Genomic DNA, 9,810 nt, shown 5'->3' with positions numbered 1-9,810 from the left:
AGATTCTGGATTAGTTCCTGAGGATTAGAGGGTGGCTAATGTAACTCCACTTTTTAAAAAAGGAGGGAGAGAAAAACCAGGGAATTATAGACTGGTTAGTGGTGGGGAAAATACTAGAGTCAGTTATCAAAGATGTGATAACAGCACATTTGGACAGAGGTGAAATCATCGGACAAAGTCAGCATAGATTTGTGAAAGGAAAATCATGTCTGACGAATCTTAAAGAATTTTTTTGAAGATGCAACTAGTAGAGTGGATAGGGGAGAGCCAGTGGATGTGGTATATTTAGATTTTCAAAAGGCTTTTGACAAGGTCCCACACAGGAGATTAGTGTACAAGCTTAAAGCACACGGTATTGGGGGTATGGTATTGATGAGAATAGAGAATTGGTTGGCAGACAGGAAGCAAAGAGTGGGAGTAAATGGGACCTTTTCAGAATGGCAGGCAGTGACTAGTGGGGTAACGCAAGGCTCAGTGCTGGGACCCCAGTTGTTTACAATATATATTAATGATTTAGACGAGGGAATTAAATGCAGCATCTCCAGGTTTGTGGATGACATGAAGCTGGGCGGCGATGTTAGCTGTGAGGAGGATGCTGAGAGGATGCAGGGTGACTTGGATAGGTTAGGTGAGTGGGCAAATTCATGGCAGATACAATTTAATGTGGATAAATGTGAGGTTATCCACTTTGGTTGCAAGAACAGGAAAACAGATTATTATCTGAACGGTGGCTGATTAGGAAAAGGGGAGGTGCAACGAGACCTGGGTGTCATTGTACACCAGCCATTGAAGGTGGGCATGCAGGTACAGCAGGCGGTGATAAAGGCAAATGGTATGTTGGCATTCATAGCAAAAGGATTTGAGTACAGGAGCAGGGAGGTTCCACTGCAGTTGTACAAGGCCTTGGTGAGACAGCACCTAGAGTATTGTGTGCAGTTTTGGTCCTCTAATCTGAGGAAAGACATTCTTGCCATAGAGGGAGTACAAAGAAGGTTCACCAGATTGATTCCTGGGATGGCAGGACTTTCATATGAAGAAAGACTGGATCGACTAGGCTTATACTCACAAGAATTTAGAAGATTGAAACGTATAAAATTCTAAAGGGATTGGACAGGCTAGATGCAGAAAGATTGTTTCCGATATTGTGGAAGTCCAGAACGAGGGGTAACAGTTTAAGGATAAAGGGGAAGCCTTTAGGACCGAGATGAAGAAAAACTTCTTCACACAGAGAGTGGTGAATCTGTGGAATTCTCTGCCACATGAAACAGTTGAGGCCGGTTCATTGGCGATATTTAAGAGGAAGTTGGATATTTCCCTTGTGGCTAAAGGGATCAGGGGGTATGGAGAGAAAGCAGGTACATGGTTCTGAGTTGGATGATCAGCCATGATCATACTGAATGACAGTGCAGGCTCGAAGGGCCGAATGGCCTACTACTGCACCTATTTCCTATGTTTCTATGAAAGACACAGGAAACATTACAGACACAGTTTGAAACTAAGGGGTGAATAAGACTGAAATTTATTGTAATTAATATGATGAAGAGAAAAGTACTATAGAAGTTAATAGTCCAAAAGATATCCTGCAGATGCTGGACATCTGAAATAAGAGCAGGAAATACTGGAAACAAAAAAAAGGGCAGTAGGCATCCAGAACTTAAGTCTGTTCCACCAGTTGTCATTTATCCCTTTATTCCTCCAATGCTCAAAAATGCGTTATTAAATCTCTATTTTATGCTAAATCAAGGAGTGGGACTCTGCAGCTACCCAGGGTACAGAATTTTAATGATACGTTCCGTCCATATGTTTGTCAAGTGGCTTATCCATTATTCTGAGACTTTGACCCTGGGTTTGTGACTCATTAGCCACAGAAACTTCCTCCCTGCATCCAGCCTAATAAGCTTGGTGAGTATTTTATAAGTTACAAAATTTGACATTAGCGCTGACCAATCAATTCGCAGAGAGAAAGAGAGACCTTCACACAGGTTGGGGAGAAGAGTTTAAAAAAGGAGCATTTCAAGTTTATCTCCAAAAATCTAAAAAAGAGGGTGGCATGGCTTTACCTAACTTTCATTTATATTATTGAGCAGCCAATATATGTTGTGCTACCTTTTGGTCTTTTTTCCATGGCCAACCCGAGTGCCCTAATTGGGTGGCAATGGAGTTGAGTTCCACTAAAGATTTATCTATCTCTGCACTTCCCTAGTAGTCTACCCAGATTAATTGTTAATCCTCTTGTTAGACACACTTTGCGTATATGGGCTCAGTTCAGGAAATTTTATGGTTTCCATGGTTTTTCCTTTTCTAGCCCTATCTTACATAATCACCTTTTTTTTACCTACTATGTATGATCCAACATTCCATGATTGGTATAGGAAGGGCATTAGACATTTTGAAGATCTTTTTATTGATAATCGCTTCGCATCTTTTCAACAGCTCTCTGCTAGGTTCAATCTGCCCAATGCTAATTTTTTTAGATATCACCAAATTAGACACTTTATTAATCCTTTAATTCCTAACTTCCCTGAAATGCCTGAGAAAAATGTTATGGATTTCTTTCTTTCTATTAATCCACTAGGTAAAGGTTTAATATCATTTATTCGTGATAAATTAGCATCCTTACATCCTTAAATTAGCCCCTGTGGATAAAATTAGAATGGCTTGAGAGCATGATTTAAATATCTCCTTATCTGATGAGACTTGGGACTCAATTCTCAAATCGGTTAATTCAACTTCTCTTTGTGCTCGCCATTGCCTTTTACAGTTTAGGATTGTTCATAGAGCCCATATGTCTAAATCTAAACTATCTTGATTTTACCCTAGTATTAGTCCTCTTTGTGATAAATGCAAAAGGGGCGAGGCCTCTCTCATTCATATGTACTGGTTTTGTCCTAGCTTGGAGAAATTTTGGAAAGGTATCTTCACAATGTTATCTTATATTCTGAATCACCACCTAGAACCTAACCCTTTAATTGCTTTGTTCGGTTTTTCAGGTGAGACAGATTTACGTCTGAGTTCGACCAAGTGTCGAGTATTATCTTTTGCTTCTCTCCTGGCTAGACATTTAATCCTCCTTAGATGGAGAGATGTTGCCCCGCCCACGCATGCTCAATGGCTTAATGATATTATGGCCTGCTTAGACCTTGAAAAAATTCATTATTCAGTTCTTAATTCGGATACAAAGTTCCATAAGGTCTGGGGACCTTTTATTGAGTACTTTCATAACCTTCCTCTTAACAAAGGTTTTTTTTTCTCGGTCCCTTGCTTTCAGCTCCTTTTTTTTGGTAGTAGGCATCAATATCTTCTGTTGCTAAGTGTATTTACAGTTTTGGGGGTTTGAATGTCCTGATTTATACTCTCTATATTGTGGTTGGTCTGGAGTTTTTTTTTGTTGTGGGGCTTGGGGAGGATACTAATTTTACATATCTTCAATTTGCTTTCTCAATTATCTTTTGTATTATATTATTATTGTATGTTTATTTTTGCACTGTATTAATGCTCTTCATTTCGATCTGGGTTTTTTTTATCTGTAGCGATGTAGAAAATGTATAAAAAAACTAAAAAAAAAGGAGCATTTCGCGGGGCTTGGTACATTAGTGGCAGACCAATCGATTCGCAGTTCATTAGCAGGAGCAGATAAAGGTAAAGCAAGGTCAAAGTGGAGCGGCCATTGTGTGATTAGACCAGTGTAGGAGTGGAAACTTGAGGCTTTGGCTCAAGAGCTTCGGCGTGGAAGCACAGGTAAGGCTTTTGTAGTTGTGGAATAAAAAGTCACTAATTTGCACTAATCAAATAAAGTAGGGATCAGGCTGTAGCTGCGTGATGTGGGAACTTGTGGACCCCATTGTGGTTCCTGGTGACCACGTCTGCAACAAGTATTGGCTGCTCGAAGCACTCAGGCTTAATATTGATGACCTGGAATCTGAGCTTCAAACGCTGTGGCACATCAGGGAGGGAGAGTTACCTAAACGCTCTGTTTTAGGAGGTAGTCACACATGATTTGCTGCCTCAAATTCAGTCTGTGGTCAGGTCCAAAATGGTGTCACTGCGAGTGAGGTGGATAGTGGGATCCAAGAGACAGTGCTGAAGTAGCCTCAGCCCTTGAGCTTGTCCAACACGTCTGAGGTTCTTGCACCCTGTGTGGATGAGAGTGGGGGCTATTGGAAAAATGAGCAATCTAACAGAATAGTCTGTTGCAAGGCTGTGTTGCCTGCCGGGTGCCTGGGGTCGGGATATCTTATCTAACTTACAGAGGAATTTGCAGTGGGAAGGAAAAGATCCATTTGTCGTGATCCATGTGGGTACCAATGACATTGGTAGACTGCGGGGGGGGGGGGGGGGGTTCTGCTGAGGGAATTTGAGCAGCTAGGGACCAAATTAAAAAGCAGAACCAAAAAGATGGTAATCTCTGGATTACTACTTCAGCCTCGTGTAAATTGGCATAGGGTGAAGAAGATTAAAGAGTTAAATGTGTGACTCAAGGTTTGGTGTTGGAGAGATGGGTTTGAATTCATGGGAAATTGGCACCAGTATTGAGGAAGGAGGGAGCTGTACAAATGGGACAGGCTCCACCTGAACCGTGATGGGACATGGATCCTAGTGAATCGCATAACTTGGGCTGTATATTGGGCTTTACAATAAATAGTTGAGGGGTGGGTTCAACAGATTGGAGAAGTATGGATAAAGTAAAAAAGAAAAGTGTGGATAAAGATAAAGTAAAAGCAAAGAATAACAGAGGAAAGTAAGAGTGGATTGACAAAGTCAAGTGCAAAGGAGAAAAAGATTGCAAGATTTTAAAAGTGCAATGAGTGTAAGCGCACTTTATCTGACTGCCTGCAGTATTCGAAACAAGGTCAGTGAACTTGTGGCACAAATCAGTACAAAGAGTACAAAGAGTGGCCATTACAGAAACGTGGTTGCAAGGTGGAGAGGATTGGGAATTCAATATCCAAGGATGTCATGTAATATGGAAGGATAGGCAGGAAGGTAAGGCAGTGCTCTTAATCAAAATGAAACTAGGGCAATATTGAGAGACGATATAAGATCTACGGTGCAGAATGTTGAATCCATTTGGGTAGAGATTAGGAATAGCAAAAGGAAGAAATCTCCAGTGGGGAGTGGTCTGTTGGCCGCCAAATAAACACAGGAAATAAACAGAGAAATATCTGAGGCATCAAACAATGGAACAGCAGTTATCATGGGGACTTCAACCTGCATGTAGATTGGGTGGATCAAGTTGGCTGAGGCTGTCTTGAGGAGGACTTCATAGGATGCATGTGTGATGGCTTTCTTGAGCGGCACGTTAATGAACCTATAAGGGACGTATTATCTTAGATCTGGTCCTGTGCAATGAGACAAGTAAAGTTAGTGATCTTGTAGTTAAGGATCCTCTCGGAAAGAGTGATCACAGTACGACTGAGTTTCTCATACAAATGGAGGGTGTAATATTCGATCTAAAACCAATGTGTTATGCCTGAACAATGGAGACTACAATGGGATGAGGGAGGATTTGGTTAGTGTAGTCTGGGAACACAGGCTATTTGGTAGGACAGTTGAGGAACAGTGGAAGACTTCCAAAGAGATTTTTCACAGTGCTCAACAGAAGTATATTCTGGTTAAAAGTAAGGACAGTAAGGAGGAGAGAGTTAGTCATGAATAACTTGGGAAATAAAAGAAGACAAAGCTAAAAGCTGGTGCATGCAGAGTCACCAAGGGTAATGTGTAACTGAAAGATTGGGAAAACTTTAAAAAGCTAAAAAGAGCTACAAAGCAAACAATAAAGTAAGGGAATATAGATTATGAAAATAAACTAGCACAAAATATAAAAACCGCTAGTAAAAGTTTTTTATAATTATTTAAAGCAGAAAAGAGTGGCCAAAGTGAATGTGGGTCCTTGGAGGACGAGAAGGGAGAATTGAAATTGGGTAATGAAGAAATGGCAGAGTTTTTGGATGTCTATTTGGTGTTGATCTTCACAGTGGAGGACATATTTAACACACCAAAGGGACATGTTATGGATATGATGGGAGGTGAGGACCTCAGTCCAATAGCTATCATTGAAGAGATAGTGCTGAGCAAACTTGTGGGCCTGAAGATAGACAAGTCCCCTGGCCCTGATGGTATGCATCCCTGGGTACTGAAAGAAATGGCAGAAGTTATACAGTAGCAGAGGCTTTGGTGATAACTTACCAAAATTATTTGGGCTCTGGGCAGGTCCCGGCAGATTGAAAGGCGAAGAATATCATGCCACTGTTCAAAAAAGGATGTAGGCAAAAGGCAGATAACTATAGGCCAGTTAGTTTAACATCAGTAGATGGGGAAAATGCTTGAAGCTATCATTAAAGAAGAAATAGTGAGGCATCTGGAAAGAAATGGATCCTTCAGGGAGATGCAGCATGGATTCAGCAAAAGCAGGTCCTGTTTGACAAACTTACTGGACGACTTTGTGCAGTGGATAGAGGGGAACAGATAGATGTTACTTACTTGGATTTCCAGAAGGCATTCAATAAGGCACCGCATAAAAGACTTACCCTTAAGATAAGGATGCATAGAGTTGGGGGTGATGTATTAGCATGGATAGAGGATTGGTTAACTAATAGATAGCAGGGTGTTGAGATACAGGGGTGTTACTCTGGTTGGCAATCATTGGTCAGCGGTGTGCCACAGTAGTCAGTGCTGGGCCAGCAACTTTTCATGATATACATTAACGATCTGGAAGAGGGGACTGAGTGCAGTGCATCGAAGTTTGTTGATGACACTAAATTGAGTGGAAAAGCAAATTGTGCAGAAGATATGGAAAGTCTGCAGAGAGATATAGATAAGTTAAGTGAATGGGTAAGGGACTGGTAGCTGGAGTACAATGTTGGTAAATGTGGGCTCATCCAGTTTGGAAGGAAAAATGGAAAAAGACTGCAGCATGCTGCTGTGCAGTGCCACTTGGGAGTGCTTGTACATAAATCACAAAAGGTTGGTTTGCAGGTGCAGCAGGCTGTCAAGAAGGCAAATGAAAAGTTGGCCTTCATTGCTAGAGGGATTGAATTTAAGAGCAGGGAGGTTATGCTGCAACTGTACAGGGTACTGGTGAGGCCGCGCCTAGAGTACGGCGTGAGGTTCTGGTCTCCTTACTTGTGGAGGAATATACTGGCTTTGGAAGTGGTAAAGAGGAGGTTCATCAGGTTGATTCCAGAGATGAGGGGGTTGGACTATGAGGAGAGATGAGTCACTTGAGACTGGACTCACTGGAATTCAGAAGAATGAGAGGAGATCTTTTAGAAACATATAAAATTATGAAAGGAACAGATGAGATAGGGGCAGTAAGGTTGTTTCCACTGGTTGGTGAGTCTAGAACAAAGGAACATAGCCTCAAGATTTAGGGGAGTAGAATTAGGATGGAGATGAGGAGGAACTGCTTTTCCCAGAGGGCAGTGAATCTGTGGAATTCTCTGCCCAATGAAGCAGTGGAAGCTACCTCAGTAAATATATTTAAGACAAGGTTGGATAGATTTTTGTATCGTAGGGAAATTAGGGGTTATGTGGCAAAGGCAGGTAGGTGGAGATGAGTCCATGGCCAGATCAGCCATAATCTTATTGAATGGTGGAGCAGGCTCGATGGGCCAGATGGCCTACTCCTGCTCCTACTTCTTATGTTCTTTCTTACAAAGCGTCTTTCCTGGTTTGCTCTTTCCTGATGGCACGCTGCCATTCTTGCAATCATTCTAGCGAACATATGCTGCAGTTCTTCAATGGCAAGTATATTCTGTTTGACTTAAGAGATCAAAATGATATGCAGCATCTCAGATCCGGCTTCAGAAGAGTATGTAATTGTTGTAAGGCATTTTTACTTTTGTACATGAATCATTTTTGTAATGAATGCTAACATCTCATGTGATTTCACTTGTGTGTCTTGAAGTTAGCTTTAAGGTACATTTGCACAAAGACAACCACTCTACCCATACTCCTACTGTTTAAAAAAACTAGCTTTATTGACTTATGTACAATATTATATTGTATCTATCATGCTACTACTCCAGTAGAATGGTCATTTCTTAAATCCATTGCTGACTGAACAATCCTATTATATTTATCAAGCTACTATTATTATATCTTCTACTATTATGATACCTTTTTATTATGGATTCCATAATGGGATAATGAGGTAATTCCTTATTTTCTTTCTCTTTCCTTTATTAGATGTTAAGATCACATTTTCTATCCTCTATTCAACAGGAATCATATAAAATCTGTAATATTCTCTAACCAAAATATTCATCATCTGTATGGCCAACTGTTTAAAAACTCTGGGATATAAATCATTGGATCCTTGGGATTTATTAGTTTTTATTCTCACCCTTTCCTCTGCTTTTTAACCAATACTTATTCCCTTCATTTCCTTGTTCTTGTTAGACTCTTGGATCTCAGTAATTCTGACAGGTAATATATCTCTTCTGCCATAAAGATAGACATAAAATAGTTGTTTAATTCCTGAGTCATGCTTTATTTCCTAATATAAATTTGACTATCTCTGTCTGTGTAAGGGAAATGTATGCTACTCTAATTTGCTAGCTACTAGACTGGCCTAAGCATCCACCTCATCAACCCCTTCAGATCCTTTAATGAGATGATCTATTAATCTTCTAAACTCCGGAGAAAAGAGGTTCATTCTACCCAACTTCCTTCATAATCACTCTGCACTGCTTTAAAACCATGGATATATATTTTTAAGAAGAAACAAAAACAAGAAAGAACTGTAAAAAGTATGGTCTCACCATGGAAACTCCATATAATTACAACAAGGGTTCTTTAGTCATCTACTCTAACCCACTGCCATTAAGCCAACATGTTGTTCACCTTTTTAATGCTTGCTTTAACTGGATATTTCTGTGATTCATGCAGAGCTTTCTGAATACCAAAGTTTACCTTAGCTGCTTACATTAAACTTCACCCACCTACACTTCCTTCGTTATTTAATTCATCTTTAACCCTATGAAATCTCTATATTTTTATACAGTTTACTTTGTATTATGAATAGCTTGGATGTATTGTAAGCAAACTTTCAGTCTCAGGTTTAATGTCACTATATACATTGTGAAAATTGTAGTTTTGTGGCAGAACAGTGCAATAGATAAAAGCCACTATAAATAACAATAAGAAATTTTGATATATGAAAATTAAATAATTAATGCAAAAAGAGAGAAAACGTAGTGAGGTACTGTTCATGGTTCTTTGTCCATTCAGAAATCTGATGGCAGATGGAAAGGAATTTTTGCTAAAACATTCAGTATGTGTATTCAGGGTTTTTGTATCTCCTCTTTGATGGCAATAATAAGAAGAGGGTTTGTTCCAGAAGATGGGGGCCCTTTATGATGAAATGCCACATTTTTGAGGCATTGTCTTTTACAGATGTCCTTGATACTGGGGAGGTTCGTACCTGATGGAATTGGCTGAGGTCACAACCACCTGCAGCTTTTTTTGACCCTGTGCAGTAGCCCATCAATACCAGGCAGTGAAGCAACCAGTTAGAATGCTCTCTATGGTACAAGTCACTGATTTAATTTGTAAGTAATTGAGGACTAGCATTTTATTCTTGTCACACCAAACAAGAAACAGCCTGCAATCTGAAAATAATCTATTCTATTCCTGCTCATTCTTATTACTGTATATATTATTGTATACCCTATTCATATTGGTCTCATCTTCAAAAAAATCCAACAAATTTGTCATATACTTCCATAAAACTATATTGATTTTGTCTAATCATATTATATTTTTCTAAGTGTGTTGGAACCACTTTCTTAATAATGGGCTCAAGTATTT

The sequence above is a fragment of the Hypanus sabinus genome, chromosome 11 (genome assembly GCF_030144855.1).
Source record: "Hypanus sabinus isolate sHypSab1 chromosome 11, sHypSab1.hap1, whole genome shotgun sequence".
Lineage (NCBI taxonomy): Eukaryota > Metazoa > Chordata > Chondrichthyes > Myliobatiformes > Dasyatidae > Hypanus > Hypanus sabinus.
The sequence above is the reverse complement of the archived record's forward strand: the minus strand, read 5'-3'. Positions refer to the sequence as shown.